This window comes from Hordeum vulgare, chromosome 1H, assembly GCF_904849725.1.
Source record: "Hordeum vulgare subsp. vulgare chromosome 1H, MorexV3_pseudomolecules_assembly, whole genome shotgun sequence".
In the NCBI taxonomy this organism is placed as follows: domain Eukaryota; kingdom Viridiplantae; phylum Streptophyta; class Magnoliopsida; order Poales; family Poaceae; genus Hordeum; species Hordeum vulgare.
Genome location: NC_058518.1, coordinates 437687357 through 437712363, shown reverse-complemented (window position 1 = coordinate 437712363; position 25007 = coordinate 437687357).

Sequence of the window (25007 nt, the reverse complement as noted above, 5' to 3'; positions counted from 1 at the left end):
AAAACAGAAACTTTCGTCTCGAGTGCAGAATTTTTAGTTATCTTCTGAAGCATGCTAAATTCTTGAAATTTTTACACAGTATTTCTGTACAAATTCTCCACGTTTTCCTAATATTTCAGATTTTTTAGAGTTACAGAAGTATGAGATATTTACAGATTGCTACACTGTTCTGTTTTAAACAGATTCTGTTTTGCCTGCATAGTTTGCTTGTTTTGATGATAATATGGATTATATGGGGGTGTATAAGTCATGGATAAGTTATAATACAACACCTATTATGAAATTATAAATTAAGAATCAATTTATAACAGTACCTAAAGTATGCAATATGTTTCTTATATTAACGGATCTCACGAAGTTCTATTGAGTTTTGTGTGATTGAAGTTTCCAAGTTTTGAGTGTGATCGCAATGGACCATGGAATAAGGAGTAGCCAGAGCCTAAGCTTGGGGATGCCCAAGGCACCCCAAGTATTATTCTAAGGAAGACTCAGGCGTCTAAGCTTCGGGATGCCCCGGAAGGCATCCCCTCTTTCGTATCAAACCATCGGTATGTCACTTGGAGCTACATTTTTATTCATCACATGATATGTGTTTTGCTTGGAGCATCGTTTGATTTTACATTCAGTTTGTCACAATCATCATTTGCTGGACACACCTATTAGAGAGAGACTCACCTACATTATGATTTGCTAGAATACTCTATGTGCTTCACTTATATCTTTTGAGCTTGGCAGTTGCTCTCGTACTTCACTTATATCTTTTCGAGCATGGTCGCTGATACGTCTCAAACGTATCTATAATTTTTGATGGTTTCATGTTGTTATCTTGTCATCTTTGGATGTTTTATGTACCTTTTATATCTTTTTTGGGACTAACTTATTAATTCAGTGCCAAGTGCCAGTTCCTGTTTTTTCTGTGCTTTTGGCTCTTTTCAGATCTGATTTTGGAACGGAGTCCAAACGGAATAAAATCCACGAAATGATTGTTTCCCGAACGAAAGAAGATCAGGGGGCTTGTGGGCAAGGCCAGGAGGGCTACAGGGAGCCCACAAGCCCCCACTCTGCCACCAGGGGGCGGCGGTGGGCAGGCTTGTGGCCTCCCTGGCGCCCCCTAACCTAGATCTTGTGCCTATATATTCCCTAAAATACAGAAAAAAATCAAGGGATCCACGAAAATACTTTTCCGCCGCCGCAAGCTTCCGTTTCCGCGATATCTCATCTGGAGACCCTTCCCGGTGCCCTGCCGGAGGGGACTTTGGAGTTGGAGGACTTCTTCATCATCATCATCGCCCCTCCAATGACTCGTGAGTAGTTCACTTCAGACCTACGGGTACGTAGTTAGTAGCTAGATGGCCTCTTCTCTCTGTTGGATCTTCAATACAAAGTTCTCCATGATCTTCATGGAGATCTATCTGATGTAATCTTCTTTGGCGGTGTGTTTGTCGAGATACGATGAATTGTGGATTTGTGATCAGATTATCTATGATATATATTTGAGTCTTTGCTGATTTCTTATATGCATGATTTGATATCCTTGTAAGTCTCTCCGAGTCTTGGGTTTTTTCTGGCCAACTAGATCTATGATTCTTGCAATGGGAGAAGTGCTTGGTTTTGGGTTCTTACCATGTGGTGACCTTTCCCAGTGACAGTAGGGGCAGCAAGGCACACATCGTGTAGTTGCCATCAAGGGTAAGAAGGTGGGCTCTGTCATAGATATGAGATTGTCCATCTACATCATGTCATCTTGCTTAAGGCGTTATTCTGTTCTTTTGGACTTAATACACTAGATGCATGCTGGATAGCGGTCGACGTGTGGAGTAATAGTAGTAGATGCAGAAAGTATCGGTCTACTTGTTTTGGATGTGATGCCTATAGATATAATCATTGCCATAGATGATGTCACGACTTTGCGCGGTTCTATCAATTGCTCGACAGTAATTTGTTCACCCACCGTCTACTTGCTTTCATGAGAGAAGCCACTAGTGAACACTACGGCCCCCGGGTCTATTCACACCTATCATTTCCACTTTCGCTTTTACTTTGCTTTGTTACTTTGTTGCTTTCAGTTCTCACTTGGCGAACAATCTATAAGGGATTGACAACCCCTTCATAGCGTTGGGAGCAAGCTTTTTGTGTTTGTGCAGGCTCTTGTGATACTCCTTCACTTGATCGATACCTTGGTTCTCAAACCGAGGGAAATACTTACCACTGCTGCGCTACATCACCATTTTCGCTTCGAGGGAACACCAACGCAAGGCTCCAAGGCCACGGGGGAAATCCTTTGCATATTTGCCTAGGAAGTCCCTTAAGGCGTAGCCGTAGCAGAAGGATTCCTGGTGCCGTCAACACACCTATTTCTGGCATCGTTGGAAGGTCTTTTGTTGCAGTAGCAGAAGTATTTCTGGCGCCGTTGTTGGGGAAGGAGAGATCTATCCAAGTAGGTCTCACAAACTCATCTCTTGCATTTACTTTTTTTTGCCAGTTGCCTCTCCTTTTTCTCTCCCCCACTTCACATTTGCCATTTTCATTTGCCTTTCTCCTTTGCCGTTTTCTTTTGCCCGTTTCACTCTCTCTTCCTGCTCGTTTGTGTGTGAGATAGTCCATCAATGTCTAGACCCACCACTCCAAACGATACTCCTGAGAATGAAATTCTCAATTTCAGGCAGAATGAGGAAGAAAATTTAAAGGACGCTTGGTACAGGATTTGCAATGCTCAAAGTAGATCTACTCGTAAGCAATCCACTACCGTCCTCCTTCGTAGTTTCTATGTTGGGATTTCTCCTTGGAATAGGTACATCCTTGATACCATTGTAGGCAGGAATTTTTTGGGGAGCCATATTGTTGACTCCTATGGATCTATCATGAATTTGGTAGGCTCACCCCCGCTCATGGTTAATGGAACTACCTTGACCTTGGAACACGTGATGCAAAGACTTGACGCTATTGAAAACAAAATTGCCACAGTTGAACTTATTGAGGGTTTGGATAGAAAGATCCACAATCAAATTACTCAGTACGAATCCAAAGTGGGAATTTTTTTTGAAAAATTTAAGGGAGAAGGAACTTATAGTTAATGATTCTTCTAGAATTGGCAAATTAGAAGATGTCATAACCAACTTGGGTTCCGCTTTTGCCGTTGTCCAAAATACTCCAAATCTCACTCTCAAAAAGAATGTCAAGCCTGTTTTTGTTCCTAAAGCTAGTGGTGAGTCATCCAATAAAGATGAAGATCTTAAGATGATAAATGATCACACTACTTATGGTTTGAGCACCAAAGATGACTATATGTGATTCCATCACCTTTTGCCTAGCTAAGGACGTTAAACAAAAGCGCTTGTTGGGAGGCAACCCAAAGAATCTATCCTTTTTCTTTCTGTTTTTTGTTTTCCACACTTTCATAATTCTGTTATGATTGTGTTTTTTTATGTTTTTTTTTTGCGTTTGTGCCAAGCAAAACCGTTATGATTAGTCTTGGGGATGATCGTTTGGTCATGCTGGAAAAGACAGAAACTTTCTACTCACGAAAAGAATTTTCATTTTTTTTCTGTAAGAGATTTTGAGTTGATTCATTTTTATTCTGATTGCTACGCAACTTCTTCAAACCGTCGTAATTTTTCAGAAGTTTTGAAGTACCAGAAGTATACGAAATATACAGATTGCTACAGACTGGTCTGCTGTTAACAGATTCTGTTTTTGTTGTGTTGGTTGCTTATTTTGATGAAACTATGGATAGTATCGGGGGGTATTAGCCATGGAAGATTGAAAATACAGTAACCCAACATCAGCATAAGTAGAATTTAAGTTTGATACAGTACCCAAGGAAGTGGTGGTTTGCTTTCTCATACTAGTGATATCACGAGTTTCTGTTTAAGTTTCGTGTTGTGAAGTTTTCAAGTTTTGGGTGAAGTTCTTATGGACAAAGAGATAAAGAGTGGCAAGATCTCAAGCTTGGGTATGCCCAAGGCACCCCAAGAGATTCAAGGATGCCGTAAAAGCTTAAGCTTGGGGATGCCCCGGGAAGGCATCCCCTCTCTCGTCTTCAATCCATCGGTAACGTTACTTGGGGCTATATTTTTATTCACCACATGTTATGTGTTTTTGCTTGGAGCGTCTTGTATCGTAGGATTCTTTTATTTGTGTTGTGTCACAATCATGCTTGCTGCACACCTAGAGAGAGAGACATGCACTCACCGTGATTTTGTCGAGCTTCACTTATATCTTTTGGTAGACAATTCAGCTCATATGTGCTTCACTTATATCTTTTGAGCTAGACACTTTTGCTCTATGTGCTTCACTTATATCTTTTAGAGCACATCGGTGCGTGGCTTGGTAGTTGATCTATGCTTTGAAAGTAGTCTTAAAAGGGGTAGTTATCCAGAGGGATACGAAAAATTCCACCTTCATGTGCATTGAATAGTTAGAGAAGTTTGATTCATCTAATTAGTTTTGAGTTGTGGTTATGGTAATATTGAAGTTATGCTAGTAAGGTGTTGTGGATCTAGAAATACTTGTGTTGAAGTTAGTGATTCCCGTAGCATGTACGTATGGTGAACCGCTATGTGATGAAGTCTGAGCATGATTAGTCTATTGATTGTCATCCTTTGCGTGGCTTGTGGCCTCCCTGGCGCAAACGGAATAAAATCCCCGAAATGATTTTTTCCCGAAAAAAAGAAGATCAGGGGGCTTGTGCGCCAAGCCAGGAGGGCTACACGGAGCCCACAAGCCCCCACTCCGCCACCAGGGGGTGGGGGCGGCGGTGGGCAGGCTTGTGACCTCCCTGGTGCCCCCCTGACCTAGATCTTGCGCCTATATATTCCCTAAAATACAGAAAAAAAATCAAGGGATCCACGAAAATACTTTTCCGCCGCCGCAAGCTTCCGTTTCTGCGAGATCTCATCTGGAGACCCTTCCCGGTGCCCTGCCGGAGGGGACTTTGGAGTTGGAGGGCTTCTTCATCATCATCACCGCCCCTCCAATGACTCGTGAGTAGTTCACTTCAGACCTACGGGTCCGTAGTTAGTAGCTAGATGGCTTCTTCTCTCTCTTGGATCTTAAATACAAAGTTCTCCATGATCTTCATGGAGATCTATCCGATGTAATCTTCTTTGGCGGTGTGTTTGTCGAGATACGATGAATTGTGGATTTCTGATCAGATTATCTATGATATATATTTGAGTCTTTGTTGATTTCTTATATGCATGACTTGATATCCTTGTAAGTCTCTCCGAGTCTTGGTTTTTTTTCTAGCCAACTAGATCTATGATTCTTGCAATGGGAGAAGTGCTTGGTTTTGGGTTCTTACCGTGTGGTGACCTTTCCAAGTGACAGTAGGGGCAGCAAGTCACACATAGTGTAGTTGCCATCAAGGGTAACAAGGTGGGCTCTGTCGTAGATATGAGATTGTCCATCTACATCACGTCATCTTGCTTAAGGCATTTGATGACCCACAAGTATAGGGGACAATCGTAGTCCTTTCGATAAGTAAGAGTGTCGAACCCAACGAGGAGCAGAAGGCTCTGATAAACGGATTTCACTAAGGTAATAACTGCAAGCACTGAAAGTAGCGGTAACAGGTGATTGTGTAGCAAGGTGAAATGTAGAAAGCAAAGAGTAACAAGTAACAAGTAGTAGCAACGGTGCAGCAAGTGGCCCAATCCCTTTTGTAGCAAGGGACAAGCCTGAACAAAGTTTTATAGGGGGAAAACGCTCCCAAGGACACACGGGAATTTTTGTCATGCTAGTTTCATCATGTTCATATGATTCGCGTTCGTTACTTTGATAGTTTGATATGTGGGTGGACCGGCGCTTGGGTACTGCCCTTACTTGGACAAGCATCCCACTTATGATTAACCTCTCTCACAAGCATCCGCAACTACAAAAGAAGAATTAAGACAAAGTCTAACCATAGCATTAAACTAGTGGATCCAAATCAGCCCCTCACGAAGCAACACATAGACTGGGGTTTAAGCTTCTGTCACTCCAGCAATCCATCATCTACTTACTACTTCCCAATGCCTTCCTCTAGGCCCAAATATGGTGAAGTGTTATGTAGTCGACCTTCACATAACACCACTAGAGGAAAAACAACATACCACATATCAAAATACCAGACGAATATCAAATTCACATGACTATTATCAGCATGACTTATCCCATGTCCCGAGGAACAAAAGTAACTACTCACAAGACATAATCATAATCATGACCAGAGGTGTAATGAATATAATCAAGGATCTGAACATAAACTCTTCCACCAAATAATCCAACTAGCATCAACTACAAAGGGTAATCAACACTACTAGCAACCTTACAAGTACCAATCGGAGTTGCGAGACGAAGATTGGTTACAAGAGATGAACTAGGGATTGGAGAGGAGATGGTGCTGATGAAGATGTTGATGAAGATGCCTCCCCTCCGACGAGAGGAGTGTTGGTGATGACGATGGCAACGATTTCCCCCTCCTGGAGGGAAGTTTTGCCGGCAGGATTGTCCTGTCGGAGCTCTAGATTGGATCTGCTCAAGTTCCGCCTCGTGGCGGCGGCGAAACCACGAAAAAGCTCACGTATGATTTTTTTTCCAGGTCAGGACGCATCATATAGCAAAATAGGGGGGCTAGTGGTCCTTCAGGCAGCCCACAAGCCTGCCCTGCGCCACTAGGGGGGTGGTGGCAGTGGGCAAGCTTGTGGGGCCCTGGTGGCCCCCCTCCGGTAGTTCTTTCGCCCAGTATTTTTAATATATTCCAGAAAAAATCCTCGTAAATTTTCAGGGCATTTGGAGATGTGCAGAATAACGGACTAGGATTTGCTCCTTTCCCAGTCCAGAATTCCAGCTGCTTGAATTCTCCCTCTTCAAATAATCCTTGCAAAATAAGAGAGAAAAGGCATAAATATGGCACCACAAGTAATATAACAGCCCAAAAAGCAATAAATATCAACATGAAAGCATGATGCAAAATGGACGTATCAACTCCCCCAAGCTTAGACCTCGCTTGTCCTCAAGAGAAAACAAGTTCCATAAACATGTGTACATGTTTGGGGACGAAGGTGTCGATAAAACATAATACAGACATGAGGGCATCATGATCACATATAGAACAAAAATATATCATAAAGATTCTTATGGGAAAGTAACAATTCCTTCACAAAGCAAAGCATGAAGAAAAAACCTTACCGAGAAGTAACCAACAATATTCCATAGTCACTGAAGCAATTGCAATTTATCACAACATCAGAAAGAGTCAAATAAGAGCTTGTAAGGCAAACCCACATACTCAATCATCTCTTTTGTTTTTCACAATTGTTACAACTCATGTGGTACTCATGGTGTCAAAGTTTCAGCTGAACACGGAGGAAGATAGGGGCTTATAGTTTTGCCTCCCAACGGTTTACCTCAAGGGTAAAGTCAACAATAATAAAGCATGAGTACTAAACTCCAAGTAGATATATGAATATAGATCTTTCCCAAGCATGTGACGGTAGCCAAGACAAAGGCAAAAAGGGAATTGGTGATGATCACCATGACCCTTACAAGGGTAAAAAGTAAAGGTACAAGATAGGCCCTTCGCAGAGGGAAGCAAAGGTTGTCATGCGCTTTTTGAGGTTTGAATGTGTGTCCTCTTAGTGCAGAGGAACGTCACTTTATATTGCCTCCTGTGATAAAGAACTTTATTATGCAGTCTGTTGCTTTTATGTCTTCCTCATCACAGGTTCGTACAAAGCTTATTTTCCACACACTAATAGATCATACATATTAGAGAGCAATTTTTATTGCTTGCACCGATGACAACTTAGTTGAAGGATCTTATTCAATCCATAGGTAGGTATGGTGGACTCTCATGGCAAAACTGGTTGGAGGTTTATGGATGCACAAGTAGTATCTCTACTTGGTGCGGGAGTTTTGTCTAATATGAGGTGGAAGCAATCGTCACATGCTAAGGGATCTCTAATCATATAACATTGTTTGGAACCAAGCAAACACAATTCATTATGTTGTCTTCCTTGTCCAACATCTACTCCTAGGCATGTAATAGTTTGGTGAGTGCTCACAATTGTAAAAAGTGTCTAAGATGATATATTTATATGTGAACCTCTCTTTCCTTATTGCTTCTTATTAATTGCAACAATGACTGAGGCCTATGTTGATTTATTCTCAACAAGTTTCAATCATCATACGTGTCATAAGTGAAGTTATCACTTTCCATAAGATCGTCACATGATCTTTCATGCTATCGTTCTTTTCATACTCTTTGATCATGGCACAAAGCAAAGCCCTTGACTAATACACTCTTTATTATATAGCTCGTAAGCTCGAATACATCGGGGGAGAGACAAAAGCAAAAGACTCAAACTAAAAACTAAATACTTATTCCTCTAAAAGAAGAATAAAAACTGAAAAGGAAAGAACTGAAACAAAGGTAAAAGAAAAGATATAAAGGTGATACGATACCAGGGCAACTCCCCCAAGCTTGGCAGAAGCCAAGAGGATTGCCCATACCAATGCTTAGTTGTCTTCCTTTGGCGGTGGTGGTGCTGTTGTCGCCTTTGGTTTCAAGAGAGCTATCAACCTTTGATTTATACCTCTGAGATCCGTGACATGGTTTTCCAGCAAAACAACTTCACGAGAAAGAGAAATATTGTGAGCGCGAGTTGTTTCGCAAAACCTCAAGACTTCAATCAAGGATGAAGACAACATGTGGAGGAAGGGTTGGAGAAAGTCTACTCCTTCAACGTCTTCAATGTTGAACATAGGTTGAACTTCCTCCCTAGCTTGGGTTTTCTCCTTCGCTTGGTCCCTGGCTTCCGTAACTTCTACTCTTTTCAGATCAACATCTACTTCCTCATGAACTTGATGAAGATCATTCTCCCCAACAGATTCCTGAGACATCTTTGCTCTAAATCTGCGGCAGACAACAAGCTCGAAACAAAAACAGAGGAAAACTACGCGATACGGAGATTAAAACCTTCGGGCGACTATATATTGATTTTTTCTGGGCCATAAGGAGTCCTCCGCAAGAAAACGGAGTCCGGGAGGCACACGAGGTGCCCACAAGCTTGCCCACCGCCACCAGGGGGTGGTGGCGGAGTGGGCCCTTGTGGCTTCCTCGTTTGCTCTCTGGACTGGTTTTTATTTTTCTAATTTTCCAAAAATTCCAAAACTAAGGAAATTTCCTATTGGAAAAGTATCGGAGTCCAATTTCTTGCCGAAACAAATACATCTTCGTTTTCAAGGTCTGAAACAGGCTGATAAACATCCCTTATGTACTCCTATGGAGTTATGACATTGATGATATTGGTCTCAACATTTATGGGAGTACCAGAGATGTAATGCTTGATTCTTTGCCCATTTACCACTCTAGGAAAATTTTCTTCCGTGTTATTGATTTTGATGGCACCGGAATGATATACTTCCTCGACAACATAGGGACCTTCCCATTTAGAGAGAAGCTTGCCTGTAAAGAATCTCAAACGAGAATTGTATAGCAAGACATAATCACCTACATTGAACTCTCGTTTTTGTATTCGTTTGTCGTTCCATCTCTTAACCTTTTCCTTGAACAACTTAGCATTCTCGTATGCCTGGGATCTCCATTCATCTAACGAGCTGATATCAAACAACCGCTTCTCACCGACAAGTTTGAAATCAAAGTTGAGCTCTTTGATTGCCCAATAAGCTTTGTGTTCCAGCTCAAGAGGTAAATGACAGGGTTTACTGTAAACCATTTTATACGGTGACATGCCCATGGGATTCTCATAAGCAGTCCTATAAGCCCATAGTGCATCGTCAAGTTTGCTAGACCAGTTCTTTCGAGATCTATTGACGGTCTTTTGTTGGATCAACTTGATCTCCCTGTTACTCAACTCCACTTGACCACTAGACTGAGGATGATAAGGAGATGTAACTCTATGGTTGACATCATACTTAGCTAGCATCTTGCGGAAAACACCATGAATGAAGTGTGAACCGCCATCAGTCATCAAGTATCTAGGGACTCCAAATCTTGGGAATATGACTTCTTTAAGCATCTTAATAGAGGTGTGGTGATCAACATTTTTAGTGGGGATAGCTTCTACCCACTTAGTAACGTAATCCACAGCAACTAAGATGTGAGTGTACCCATTGGAACTCGGGAAGGGTCCCATATAATCAAAGCCCCAGACATCAAATGGTTCAATGACAAGTGAATAGTTCATAGGCATCTCTTGACGCTTACTGATGTTCCCTATCCTTTGGCATTCGTCACAAGACAAGACAAACTTACGAGCATCCTTGAAGAGAGTGGGCCAATAGAAACCTGATTGTAATACCTTATGGGCAGTTCTATCTCCAGCATGGTGTCCTCTGTAGGCTTCGGAATGACACTTCTGCAGGATATGTCCCTGTTCATGTTCACGCACACAATGTCTAATAACACCATCTACTCCTTCCTTATAAAGGTGAGGATCATCCCAAAAGTAGTGTCTCAAATCAACGAAGAATTTCCTCTTTTGTTGATAGGTGAAACTGGGTGGTATGTATTTGGCTACGATATAGTTTGCATAATCGGCATACCACGATGCACTATGTGAAATGCGGATGAAAGTTAGTTGCTCATCAGGAAAGCTGTCATCAATAGGTAGTGGGTCATCAAGGAGATTCTCTAGCCTAGACAAGTTATCTGCTACAGGGTTATCAGCACCCTTTCGGTCAACGACGTGCAAATCAAATTCCTATAGCAGGAGAACCCATCTGATCAGCCTAGGCTTCGCGTCCTTTTTCTGCATAAGGTACTTAATAGCAGCATGATCAGAGTGAATAGTGACTTTGGAGTCAACTATGTAAGATCTGAACTTTTCACATGCAAACACGACTGCTAGAAATTCCTTCTCCGTAGTGGCATAGTTTCTTTGGGCACTGCCTAGAGTTTTACTAGCGTAGTGAATGACATTCAACTTCTTGTCAACTCTTTGTCCTAGAACAGCACCAACAACATAATCACTAGCGTCACACATGATTTCAAAGCACAAGTTCCAGTCAGGTGGTTGAACAATAGGTGCGGTTATCAAAGCCTTCTTAAGTATTTCGAAGGCTTCCTCACAATCCTCATCAAAAACAAAAGGAACATCCTTCTGCAAGAGGTTGGTAAGAGGCCTAGAAATCTTAGAGAAGTCTTTAATGAACCTTCTATAGAAACCAGCATGACCTAAGAAACTTCGTATACCTCTGATATCTGTGGGACAAGGCATTTTCTCAATTGCACCAACCTTAGCCTTATCAACTTCAATGCCTTTTTCAGAGATTTTGTGTCCTAAGACGATACCTTCATTAACCATAAAGTAGCACTTCTCCCAATTCAAGACGAGGTTGGTTTCTTTGCATCTCCGTAAGACTCGATCAAGGTTGCTCAGGCAATCATCAAAGGAAGACCCGTAAACGGAGAAGTCATCCATGAAAACCTCGTCAATCTTTTCACAAAAGTCACAAAATATAGCCATCATACATATTTGGAAGGTGGCAGGTGCATTACATAAGCCAAAAGGCATACGTCTATAGGCAAAGTTACCGAAAGGGCAGGTGAAAGTGGTTTTCTCTTGATCAGATTGTGCCAGGTATTTGCGAGAAACCTGAATAACCGTCTAGAAAGCAGAAGTGTGTGTGTTTTGATAGCCTTTCTAGCATTTGGTCGATGAACGACAAAGGATAATGATCTTTCCTGGTTGCCTTGTTCAGTTTCGGGAAGTCTATCACCATTCTATAGCCGGTAATAATCATTTGTGGGATTAGTTCATCCTTATCCTTAGGAACGACGGTGATACCTCCCTTCTTAGGTACGCAATGTACTAGACTTACCCAATCACTATGAGCAACAGGATAAATGATTCCTGCTTCCAGAAGCTTTAATATTTCTTTTCTAACGACCTCTTTCATCTTACGATTCAATCTCCTTTGATGATCAACAACTGGTTTAAAGTCAGGATCGGTTTTAATCTTGTGCTGACATAGAGTAGGACTAATACCCTTAAGATCATCAAGAGTATATCCAATAGCAGCGCGGTGCTTCCTCAGAGTTTTTAGTAACTTCTTCTCTTCGCGCTCTGAGAGGAGAGCACTAATAGTGACAGGATATATCTCCTTCATACTTGAGAGTATCAGGCAACTGTTTAAGCTCGAACACAGGATCACCCTTTGGTGGGGGAGGATCCCCAAGCAGTTCAACAGGCAGATTATTCTTGAGAATAGGATGTTGTTCTAAGACAATTCTATCTATCTCATCTCTCTCCTCCATATGCATAACATTTTCATGCTCAAGCAGATATTGCTCTAAAGGATCTGTAGGAGGTACGAAAATAGAGGCAAGAGCAATGATTTCATCTCTACCAGACGACTCTCTTTCATGGGGTTGTCTTCCAAACTTGGAGAAGTTAAATTCATGAGACACACCCTCGAAACTTACTGTGACAGTCTGCTTAATGCAATCAATGTCAGCATTGACAGTGTTGAGAAAGGGTCTACCAAATATGATGGGACAAAAGCTATCTTGTGTAGTACCAAGGACGAGGAAATCAGTAGGATACTTCGTCTTACCACACAGGACTTCTACGTCTCTCACAATTCCCAGAGGGCATATAGTGTCTCTATTAGCTAGCGTAATAGTGACGTCAATGGGTTCTAACTCAGCAGGTGCAATCTCATCTTTGATTTCATCATAGAGGGAACGGGGTATTGCACTAACACTAGCTCCCATATCACATAAACCATGGTAACAGTGATCTCCTATCTTAACAGAAACGATGGGCAGGCCAACTACAGGTTCGTGCTTGTCTTTCGCGTGAGGTTTAGCAATTCTAGCAGAGTCCTCACAGAATTTAATAACATGCCCGTCTATGTCTTCGGCTAAGAGATCTTTGATAATAGGAACACTAGGTTCAACTCTAATCTCCTCAGGGGGTGCAAGTGGTCTAATGTAACCCCTACGTATCACAGTTGGAGCTTTAGAATAATCCTTCATCCTAGCAGGGTATGGTGGTTTCTCAGTGTAAGCACAAGGAACAACATGATCACTAAAAGCTATAATTTTCTCCTCAACTAGATTGGTTTTGGCTATGTTGCTTTCTACAGGAGGATGATATTTAAACCACTTCTCTTTTGGAAGATCAACATGAGCAGCAAAAGATTCACATAGAGAAGCTACTATCTCAGAGTCAAGTCCATACTTAGCGCTAAAATCTCTAGAAGTGTTTGTCTCAACAAAAGATTTAACGCAATCAAACTGGAAATTTATACCTGACTCCTTACCTTCCTCCATCTCCCAATCTTCAGAGTTGCCTTTGATTCTCTCCAATAAATTCCACTTGTGATCAATATCCTTCTTCATAAAAGAACTGGCACAAGAAGTGTCAAGCATGGTACGATCTTCATGAGAAAGCCGAGCATAAAAGTTTGAGCGATGATTTCTCTCGAGAGCTCATGATTGGGGCATGAATATAGCATTTATTTAAGCCTCCCCCAAGCTTGAGCTATGCTTTCCCTGTCACGAGGCCAAAAGTTATAAATAAAGTTTCGATCACGATGTACTAAATGCATAGGATAGAACTTTTGATGAAATTCCAATTTCAACCGATTGTAGCCCCATCATCTAGCATCATCACATAACCTATACCATGTCAACGCCTTATCCTTCAAAGATAAAGGAAAGACTTTATTCTTTACCTCATCCTCGGGCAAACCTGCAAGCTTAAATAAACCACAAACTTCATCTACATAGATTAGATGAAAGTCTCAATGTGAAGATCCATCTCCTGTAAAAGGATTAGCCAGCAGTTTCTCAAGCATACCCAAAGGAATTTCATAAAAGATATTTTCAGTAGGTACCTCAGGTTGAGGAGCAACTCCTCGTGCTTCCGTTCATGGTGAAGATACCCCGAACAAACTCCTCAAAGGAAGAGTTTCCATAGTGACAAGTGACAATAAATTTCAGCATAGTATATAAATGGTTCCTTACCAATTTCCACTTACCAAAGGCGCTTCACTCCCCGACAACGGCGCCAGAAAAGAGTCTTGATGACCCACAAGTATAGGGTATCAATCGTAGTCCTTTCCATAAGTAAGAGTGTTGAACCCAACGAGGAGCAGAAGGCTCTGATAAACGGATTTCGGCAAGGTAACAACTGCAAGCAGTGAAAGTAGCGGTAACAGGTGATTGTGTAGCGAGGTGAAACGTAGCAAGCAAAGAGTAACAAGTAACAAGTAGTAGCAACGGTGCAACAAGTGGCCCAATCCCTTTTGTAGCAAGGGACAAGCCTGAACAAAGTCTTATAGGAGGAAAAACACTCCCAAGGACACACGGGAATTTCTGTCATGCTAGTTTCATCATGTTCATATGATTCGCGTTCGTTACTTTGATAGTTTGATATGTGGGTGGACCGGTGCTTGGGTACTGCCCTTACTTGGACAAGAATCCCAATTATGATTAACCTCTCTCGCAAGCATACGCAACTACAAAAGAAGAATTAAGACAAAGTCTAACCATAGCATTAAACTAGTGGATCCAAATCAGCCCCTCACGAAGCAACACATAGACTGGGGTTTAAGCTTCTGTCACTCCAGCAATCCATCATCTACTTACTACTTCCCAATGCCTTCCTCTAGGCCCAAATATGGTGAAGTGTTATGTAGTCGACCTTCACATAACACCACTAGAGGAAAAACAGCATACCACATATCAAAATACCGGACGAATATCAAATTCACATGACTATTATCAGCATGACTTATCCCATGTCCCGAGGAACAAAAGTAACTACTCACAAGACATAATCATAATCATGACCAGAGGTGCAATGAATAGCATCAAGGATCTGAACATAAACTCTTCCACCAAATAATCCAACTAGCATCAACTACAAAGGGTAATCAACACTACTAGCAACCTTACAAGTACCAATCGGAGTTGCGAGACGAAGATTGGTTACAAGAGATGAACTAGGGATTGGAGAGGAGATGGTGCTGATGAAGATGTTGATGAAGATGCCTCCCCTCTGACGAGAGGAGTGTTGGTGATGACGATGGCGACGATTTCCCCCTCCGGGAGGGAAGTTTCCCCGGCAGGATCATCCTGCCGGAGCTCTAGATTGGATCTGCTCAAGTTCCACCTCGTGGCGGCGGCGAAACCACGAAAAAGCTCCCGTATGATTTTTTCCAGGTCAAGAAGCATCATATTGCAAAAGAGGGGGGCTAGTGGGCCTTCACGCAGCCCACAAGCCTGTCGTGCGCCACTAGGGGGGGTGGTGGCGATGGGCAAGCTTGTGGGGCCCTGGTGGCCCCCCTCCGGTAGTTCTTTCGCCCAGTATTTTTAATATATTCCAGAAAAAATCCACGTAAATCTTCAGGGCATTTGGAGATGTGCAGAATAGTGGACTAGGATTTGCTCCTTTTCCAGTCCAGAATTCCAGCTGCCTGAATTCTCCCTCTTCAAATAATCCTTGCAAAATAAGAGAGAAAAGGCATAAATATGGTACCACAAGTAATATAACAGCCCAAAAAGCAATAAATATCAACATGAAAGCATGATGAAAAATGGACGTATCAGCGTTACTCTGTTCTTTTGGACTTAATACACTAGATGCATGCTGGATAGCGGCCGACGTGTGGAGTAATAGTAGTAGATGCAGAAAGTATCGGTCTACTTGTTTTGGACGTGATGCCTATAGATATAATCGTTGCCATAGATGATGTCATGACTTTGGGCGGTTCTATCAATTGCTCGACAGTAATTTGTTCACCCACCGTCTACTTGCTTTCATGAGAGAAGCCAGTAGTAAACACTACGGCCCCCGGGTCTATTCACACCTATCGTTTCCACTTTCGCTTTTACTTTGCTTTATTACTTTGTTGCTTTCAGTTCTCACTTGGCGAACAATATATAAGGGATTGACAACCCCTTCACAGCGTTGGGAGCAAGCTTTTTGTGTTTGTGCACGCTCTTGTCATACTCCTTCACTGGATCGATACCTTGGTTCTCAAACTGAGGGAAATACTTACCACCGCTGCGCTACATCACCCTTTTCGCTTCAAGGGAACACCAACGCAAGGCTCCAAGGCCACGGGGGAAATCCTTTGCATATTCGCCTAGAAAGTCCCTTAAGGCGTAGCCGTAGCAGAAGGATTCCTGGTGCCGTCAACACACATATTTCTGGCGCCGTTGGAAGGTCTTTTGTTGCAGTAGGAGTGGCGTGTAGATTTTATAGAAATAATTTGCTCTCATTCTTCACTTATATTTGTTTGAAAGATGAATAAATAGTGACAGTAATTTTCATGGGTCATAAGACTAGTCCAAAAATTATAGGCATTCAATGAATGGTAATCAAAACCATCATGTAGCACACATAGAGAAATTGTGAGTTAATAACATTGATATGGTAATATGAAAAGGTGTAAGTGCATAATTGTTGATTCATATAAGTGTCGGGATTAAAGGGGTGTTAACTTGTTGCCCATCTAAATATTAAAGAGGCATGGTGATGATGTGTGAGCATTCTTATTCCTCGTTAAAATCTTAGTGTTGTCTCGAGTCGGGGCCGCGCGGCGGTTAACTCCAACCAACTCCTCCCTCGGGGCATGCGAGTAGTGCTTTGATGTGTGATAAAACTAATAAAACTTCGCATTAAGTATGTGAGTTCTTTATGACTAATGTGACACCATGGACATACGCATCTTTACCTTCTCATATTTGCTAGCCTCTTCGGCACCGTGCATAGCCCATTCTCACCTCGAGGATTGGTGCAACTTTCGCCGGTGCATCCACATCCCGCGGCATGATACAGTCTATTGCACATAAGCCTCATTATATCTTCCTCAAAACAACCATCATGCCTACCTATTATGGCATTTCCATATACATTCCGAGATATATTGCCATGGAAACTCCATCATCACTTCACATGACTAGTTCATTCATCGTCATATTGTTTTGCGTGATCATATAGAGCTGACATAGTATTTGTGGCAAAGCCACCTTCCATCATGTTTTTGATACATGTCACACTAGATCGTTGCACATCCTGGTACACTGCCAGAGGCATTCTCAGAGAGTCATGTCTTACTATCAATTCTCCATATTGAGTTGTAAGTAAATAAAAGTGTGATCATCATCCTTGTTAGAGCATTGTCCCAGTGAGGAAAGGATGATGGAGACTATGATTCCCCCATAAGTCAGGATGAGACTCTGGATGAAAAATAAATAAAACGGGGGAGGCCAAATGAGCCCACCACATATATATATAATATTATGGGGGGGGGGGGAAGAAAAGAAGAAAGAGAAAAGAGAAAAGCCCACCATATAAAAAAACGAGAGAAAAAGAGAGAAGGGACAATGCTACTATCCTTTACAACACTTGTGCCTCAAAGTGACACCATGATCTTCATAGCGAGAGTCTCCTATGTTGTCATCTCCATATGCTAGTGGGGATTATATTATCATAATAAACTTGGCTTGTCTATTCCAATGACGGGCTTGCTCAAACGCCCTAGGTCTTCATGAGAAAGCAAGTTGGATGCACACCCCCACTTAGCTTCAGTAGACATTTCATACACTTGTAGCTCCAGTGCATCATTTGCATGGCAATCCTACTCCTCGCATTTACATCTATCGATGGGCATCTCCATAGCTCGCTGGTACGCCTAGTTGATGTGAGATTATCTTCTCCACTATTTACCCCCTTTTATATCTACCATCATATTCTATTCCACCTATATGCTATGTCCAATGGTTAACACTCATGTATTACGTGAAGAATAAAAAGTTGATGCTTATTGAAAAAGTACGATCCAATTGCCTGACTTGAACACCGTGATACTTAACATTTGTATTTATGTGGTGAAGACAGAGTCATGCCTTGTGATGGGGTTATAGTCCTAGGGTAGGGTCATAGGTCTGCCCTATAGGTCCTACCCAAGACTACCCTTCATAGAAGACATGACCCTCAGACAGTTCCGACTGAACTGAGGGCGCCCCCATCATCCAGTCAGCGACGATCCACTCGGAGCATATATAGCGTACCGACTGGAATCCACTCTGTACATCGTAACCTCCCAGGAGGGCAACGGTCATACGTTTTCATACACCATTATTAGCATTTAAAGCTTACCTTACCGGTAACGTAGGCATTTATTCGCCACTATTCCACCCTTGTCCACCGGGCCATTATGAAGGGCAGCGCACTCTATATAAGCCGCCCTTCCCCACTGGTGCAAGGGTTGGCACTTGCTGTAATCCTACAATCCACTCGACACTAAGCTCCCAAGAGCACTGAGACGTAGGGCTTTTACCTCCACCGTAGAGGGGCCTGAACTCATACATCCTCGTCGTAGCTAAGGATCTGCCCATCCTTTCGTACCCTATACTTCTACTGTCAGACTTATACCCACGACACCTTGCTAATAGAATAAAGATGAATAGGGGTAAACAGTATTTTAGGATTGTATAATTTGAAAATCAATAATTGTGTTGCTTGTACTTAATAAATATTATTGCGTTGCTATTTGTTAATTCGTCATTTCTCAATTATCATATATACAAGAGATTACATTATGGATAGCATGTCACATCAAAAAAATCTGTTTTTATCATTTACCTACTCGAGGACGAGTAGGAATTAAGCTTGGGGATGCTCATACATCTCTCATAACCCACAAGTATAGGGGATCGCAACAGTTTTTGAGGGTAGAGTATTCAACCCAAATTTATTGATTCGACTCAAGGGGAGACAAAGAATATACTCGAGTATTAGCAACTGAGTTGTCAATTCAACCACACCTGAAAAAGTTAATATCTACAACAAAGTATTTAGTAGCAAAGTAATATGTAAGTAACGATAACAGTGAAAAACGTAACAATAGCAGTTTCGTAGTGATTGTAACAATAGCAACTGAAAAGTAACTTAGCAAAGACCAATATGTGGAAAGCTCGTAGGCAATAGATCAATGATGGGTAATTTGTTGGAAATATGCCCTACAGGCAATAATAAAATAGTTATTATTATATTTCTTGTTTCAAGATAATCATTTATTATCCATGCTATAATTGTATTGAATGGAAACACAAATACATGTGTGGATATATAGACAATACAATGTCCCTAGTGAGCCTCTAGTTGACTAGCTTGTTGATCAAGGATGGTTAAGGTTTCTTAGCCATAGACAAGTGTTGTCACTTGATGACCGGATCGCATCATTAGGAGAATGATGTGATAGACAAGACTCGAACTATAAACGTAGCATATGATCGTGTCATTTTGTTGCTATTGTTTTCTGCATGTCAAGTATACATTCCTATGACCATGAGATCAGGTAACTCACTCATACCGGAGGAATGCCTTGTGTGTATCAAACGTCGCAACCTTACTAGGTGACTATAAATGTGCTCTACACGTATCTCTGAATGTGTCCGTTGAGTTAGCATGGATCAAGACTGGGATTTGTCGCTCCGTTTGACGCAGGGGTATCTCGGGGCCCACTCGGTAATACAATATCACAAACAAGCCTTGCAAGCGATGTGACTAAAGAGTTAGCCACGACATCTTGTATTACGGAACGAGTAAAGAGACTTGCCGGTAACGAGACTGAAATAGGTATGTCGATATTGACGATCGAATCTCGGGCAAGTAACATATCGAAGGACAAAGGAAATGATATACGAGATTGTGTGAATCCTTGACATAGAAGTTCAACTGATAAGATCTTTGTAAAATATGTCGGATCCAATATATATGGATATCCGGGTCCCGCTATTGGATATTGACCGGAGAGTGTCTCGGTCATGTCTACATAATTCTTGAACCTGCAGGGTCTGCAAACTTAACTTTCGATGACGTCTTCGGTATAGTTGAATGATGTTTGTAACCGAATGTTGTTCGGAGTCTCGGATGAGATCCCATACATCATGAGTGTCTCCGGAATGGTCCAGAAACGAAGACACTCATATATCAATCTTCGTTTCTGGGAGTGCCGGGAGTCTTTCCAGAAATCCCATATACCGGTAATGCCCGAAATCTTTCCAGAAATCCCAGACATATATCAATAATGGTCCAAAAAGATTGACATACCGGTAATGATCATGAGTGTTTGCGGTATTATTGCATTTGGCTTCCGAAAAGATTTCGGGCATTACCGGTAAAGTACCGTGAGTGCCGAATGGGTTCCGGGGTTTTACCGGGAGGGGGCACCCACCCAGGAGAGGACCTAATAGGCCCATGGGTGGCGCACCAACCCTTAGTGTGCTGGTGAGGCCAGCCCAATAAGCCTATTTCGGCAAACGCAAAAATAAAGAAGGAAAGGAAAAAAAGAAGGAAGGAAGTGGACAAGATGGGAAGGAGTCCTCCACCAAACCGAATTGGAGGAGGACTCATTCCTCTTGGCTCGGTCGACTCCTCCTCCTTGGAGTAGGAGGCAAGCCACCCCCCTTGTTCCCCCTATATATAGTGGAGGTTTGAGAGTGTTTTTGCACCTCAAGCCTTTGCGCAGCCCTCTCTCCCTCCACTACTTCGTGACACCCCGTAGCTACTTCGATACGACACGGCGAAGCCCTGCCGGAGTAGTTTCATGATACGTCCATTTTGCATCATGCTTTCATGTTGATATTTATCGCTTTATGGACTGTTATTATACTTTGTGTAACCTTACTTATGCCTTTTCTCTCTTACTTTGCAAGGTTTATCTGAAGAACCAACAGCTGGAATTCTGGACTGGAAAAGGAGCAAGTATGATTCCTCTATTCTGCGCAACTCCAAATGCCGTGAAAATCAATGTGGATTTTTTTGGGAATATATAAAAAATACTGGGCAAAAGAAGTGTCAGAGGGGAGCAACCAGGGGCCCACAAGCCTGGTTGCCGCGGCCTACCCCCTGGCTGCGGCAACAGGGCTTGTGGGCACCCTGGTGGCCCACTGGCCCTCCTCTTTTGCTATACGAAAGGTTTCGTCCGAGAAAAAATGAGGGTGGAGCTTTTTCATGGATTCTCCTACGCCACGAGGCGGAACTTGAGCAGAACCAATCTAGGGCTCCGGCAGGATGATCCTGCCGGGGAAACTTCCCTCCCGAAGGGGGAAATCGTCGCCTTCGTCATCACCAACACTCCTCTCGTCGGAGGGGATTCATCTCCATCAACATCTTCATCAGCACCATATCCTCCCCAAACCCTAGTTCATCTCTTGTAACCAATCTCCATCTCGCGACTCCGATTGGTACTTGTAAGGTTGCTAGTAGTGTTGATTACTCTTTGTAGTTGATGCTAGTTGGATTACTTGGTGGAAGAGTTTATGTTCAGATCCTTGATGCTATTCATTACACCTCTGATCATGATTATGATTATGCTTTGTGAGTAGTTACTTTTGTTCCTGAGGACATGGTATAAGTCATGCTAATAATAGTCATGTGAATTTGGTATTCGTTCGGTATTTTGATATGCTGTATGTTGTTTTTCCTCTAGTGGTGTTATGTGAACGTCGACTACATAACACTTCACCATATTTGGGCCTAGAGCAAGGCATTGGGGAGTAGTAAGTAGATGATGGGCTGCTAGAGTGACAGAAGCTTAAACCCCAGTCTATGCGTTGCTTCGTAAGGGGGTTTATTTGGATCCACTAGTTTAATGCTATGGTTAGACGTTGTCTTAATTCTTCTTTCGTAGTTACGGATGCTTGCGAGAGGGGTTAATCATAAGTGGGATGCTTTTCCAAGTAAGGTCAGTACCCAAGCGCCGGTCCACCCACATATCAAACTATCAAAGTAACGAACGCGAATCATATGAACATGATGAAACTAGCAGCGTTTTTCCTCCTATAAGACTTTGTTCAGGCTTGTCCCTTGCTACAAAAGGGATTGGGCCACTTTGCTGCACCGTTGCTATTACTTGTTACTTGTTACTTTTCACCTGCTACGTTTCACGTCACTACACCATCACTTGTTACCGCTACTTTCAGTGCTTGCTGTTATTACCTTGCTGAAAACCGTTTATCTGAGCCTTCTCCTCCTCGTTGGGTTCGACACTCTTACTTATCGAAAGGACTATGATTGATCCCCTATACTTGTGGGTCATCAAGACTCTTTTCTGGCGCCGTTGCTGGGGAGGGAAGTGCCTTTGGTAATTGGAATTTGGTAAGGAAACATTTATATATTGTGCTGAAATTTATTGTCACTTGTCACTATGGAAACTGTTCCTTTGAGGAGTTTGTTCGGGGTATCTTCACCACGAACGGAAGCACGAGGAGTTGTTCCTCAACCTGAGGTACCTACTGACAATATCTTTTATGAAATTCCTTCGGGTATGCTTCAGAAACTCCTGTCTAATCCTTTTACAGGAGACGGATCTTCACATCCAGACTTGCATCTAATCTATGTAGATGAAGTTTGTGGTTTATTTAAGCTTATAGGTTTGCCCGAGGATGAGGTAAAGAAGAAAGTCTTTCCTTTATCTTTGAAGGATAAGGCGTTGACATGGTATAGGCTATGTGATGATACTGGATCATGGGACTACAATCTATTGAAATTGGAATTTCATCAAAAGTTCTATCCTATGCATTTAGTACATCGTGATCGGAATTATATTTATAACTTTTGGCCTCGTGACAGGGAAAGCATAGCTCAAGCTTGGGGGAGGCTTAAATCAATGCTATATTCATGCCCCAATCATGAGCTCTCGAGAGAAATTATCACTCAAAACTTTTATGCTCGACTTTCTCATGAAGATCGTACCATGCTTGACACTTCTTGTACCGATTCTTTTATGAAGAAGGATATTGACCACAAGTGGAATTTATTGGAGAGAATCAAACGTAATTCTGAAGATTGGGAGCTTGAAGAAGGTAAGGAGTCAGGTATGAATTTCCAGTTTGATTGCGTTAAATCTTTTGTTGAAACAAACACTTCTAGAGATTTTAGCGCTAAGTATGGACTTGACTCCGAGATAGTAGCTTCTCTATGTGAATCTTTTGCTGCTCATGTTGATCTTCCCAAAGAGAAGTGGTTTAAGTATCATCCCCCTGTAGAAATCAACATAGTTAAACCCAATCTAGTTGAGGAGACAGTCATTGCTTTTAGTGATCCTATTGTTCCTTGTGCCTACGCTGAGAAACCACCTCACCCTGCTAGGAAAAAGGACTATTCTAAAGCTCCAACTGTGATACGTAGGGGTTACATTAGACCACTTGCACCCCCTGAGGAGATTAGAGTTGAACCTAGTGTTGCTATTATCAAAGATCTCTTAGCCGAAGACATAGACGGGCATGTTATCAAATTCTGCGACGACTCCGCTAGAATTGCTAAACCTCACGCCAAAGACAAATACGGACCTGTAGTTGGCTTGCCCGTTGTTTCTGTCAAAATAGGAGATCATTGTTATCATGGTTTATGTGATATGGGTGCTAGTGTTAGTGCAATACCCCGGTCCCTATATGATGAAGTCAAAGATGAGATTGCACCTGCTGAGTTAGAACCCATTGATGTCACTATTACGCTAGCTAATAGAGACACTATATGCCCTCTGGGAATTGTGAGAGACGTAGAAGTCCTGTGTGGTAAGACGAAGTATCCTACTAATTTCCTCGTCCTTGCTACTGCACAAGATAGCTTTTGTCCCATCATATTTGGTAGACCCTTTCTCAAAACTGTCAATGCTCACATTGATTGCATTAAACAGACTGTCACTGTTAGTTTTGAGGGTGTGTCTCATGAATTTAACTTCTCCAAGTTTGGAAGACAACCCCATGAAAAAGAGTCTTCTGGTAGGGATGAAATCATTGCTCTTGCCTCTATTGCCGTACCTCCTACGGATCCTTTAGAGCAATATCTGCTTGAGCATGAAAATGATATGCATATGGATGAAAGAGATGAGATAGATAAAATTGTTTTAGAACAATATCCTATTCTCAAGAATAATCTGCCTGTTGAACTGCTTGGGGATCCTCCCCCACCAAAGGGTGATCTTGTGTTCGAGCTAAAACAGTTACGAGATACTCTTAAGTATGCCTGTCGTGGGTATAAGCCTGATAGTAGATATGTAGGGTACGAAAAGGATGGGCAGAGTCCCAGCCATGGCGAGGTTGTATGAGTTCAGGCCCCTCTACGGTGGAGGTAATAGCTCTACGTCTCAGTTCTCTGGGAGCTTGTCGTCGAGTGTAATATGGAATACAATGATTTGCTAACCCCTGCACCAGCGGGGGAGGGTGGCTTATATAGAGTGCGCTGCCCTCCACAACGGTTCTGATACAGGGGTGGAGTAGTGGCGATTGAATGCCTACATTATAGGTAACACACGTCCTAAATGCTAATAAATGCACCTGGAAACGTACGACCGTTTCCCTCCAGGGGGGTTACGATGTACGGAGTGGAATCCAGTCAGTTAGTTTGATATTTTCCGAATGCTAGTCTCCGACTGGGTGGTCGAGGGCCTGTTACCGACTGGATGATGGAAACTCCTTAGTTCAGTCAGAACTGACTAAGGGCCTTGTCCTTTATGGGGGGTAGTCCTTGGGTAGGACTTACAGGGCAGACCTATGACCCTACCCTTGGACTATAACCCCATCATTAGTCCCCGAATGGATTGGGGTTGGAACGACGAAGCGATGCTTGAAGTTTGGATCCGACTGGAACGGATGTGACTTTGGCGTTGCTTGCCTCGATCCATTTTATCTTCTCTGACCAACGATCCGAGTGGAAATCTTTGTGGAACAAACTGTCGGAAACCGAGTGCTTCCAGGGTATCTCTTGACGTGACCAGTCAACTGACAGCGGCAGATTTTCTCGGATCCTCAAATTTCGGTTTCCGCGCGCTCAGCGGGGATGACGCCAGCGCGCTCGAGTAGCGCCTGACGCCTTGATTCTCGCACCTTCATCCTCTCCACTGATATCGCCGCGGTCGGTTGGGGGATAAGTTTTCGGGGCCACCTGCCAGTGGCCCAGTCGGAACCTTATTTAAATCCCGGCGGCAAGGGTTTTTCGTTACGCCCGCCGAATCTTTTGCCTTTGCTTCGTCCTTCT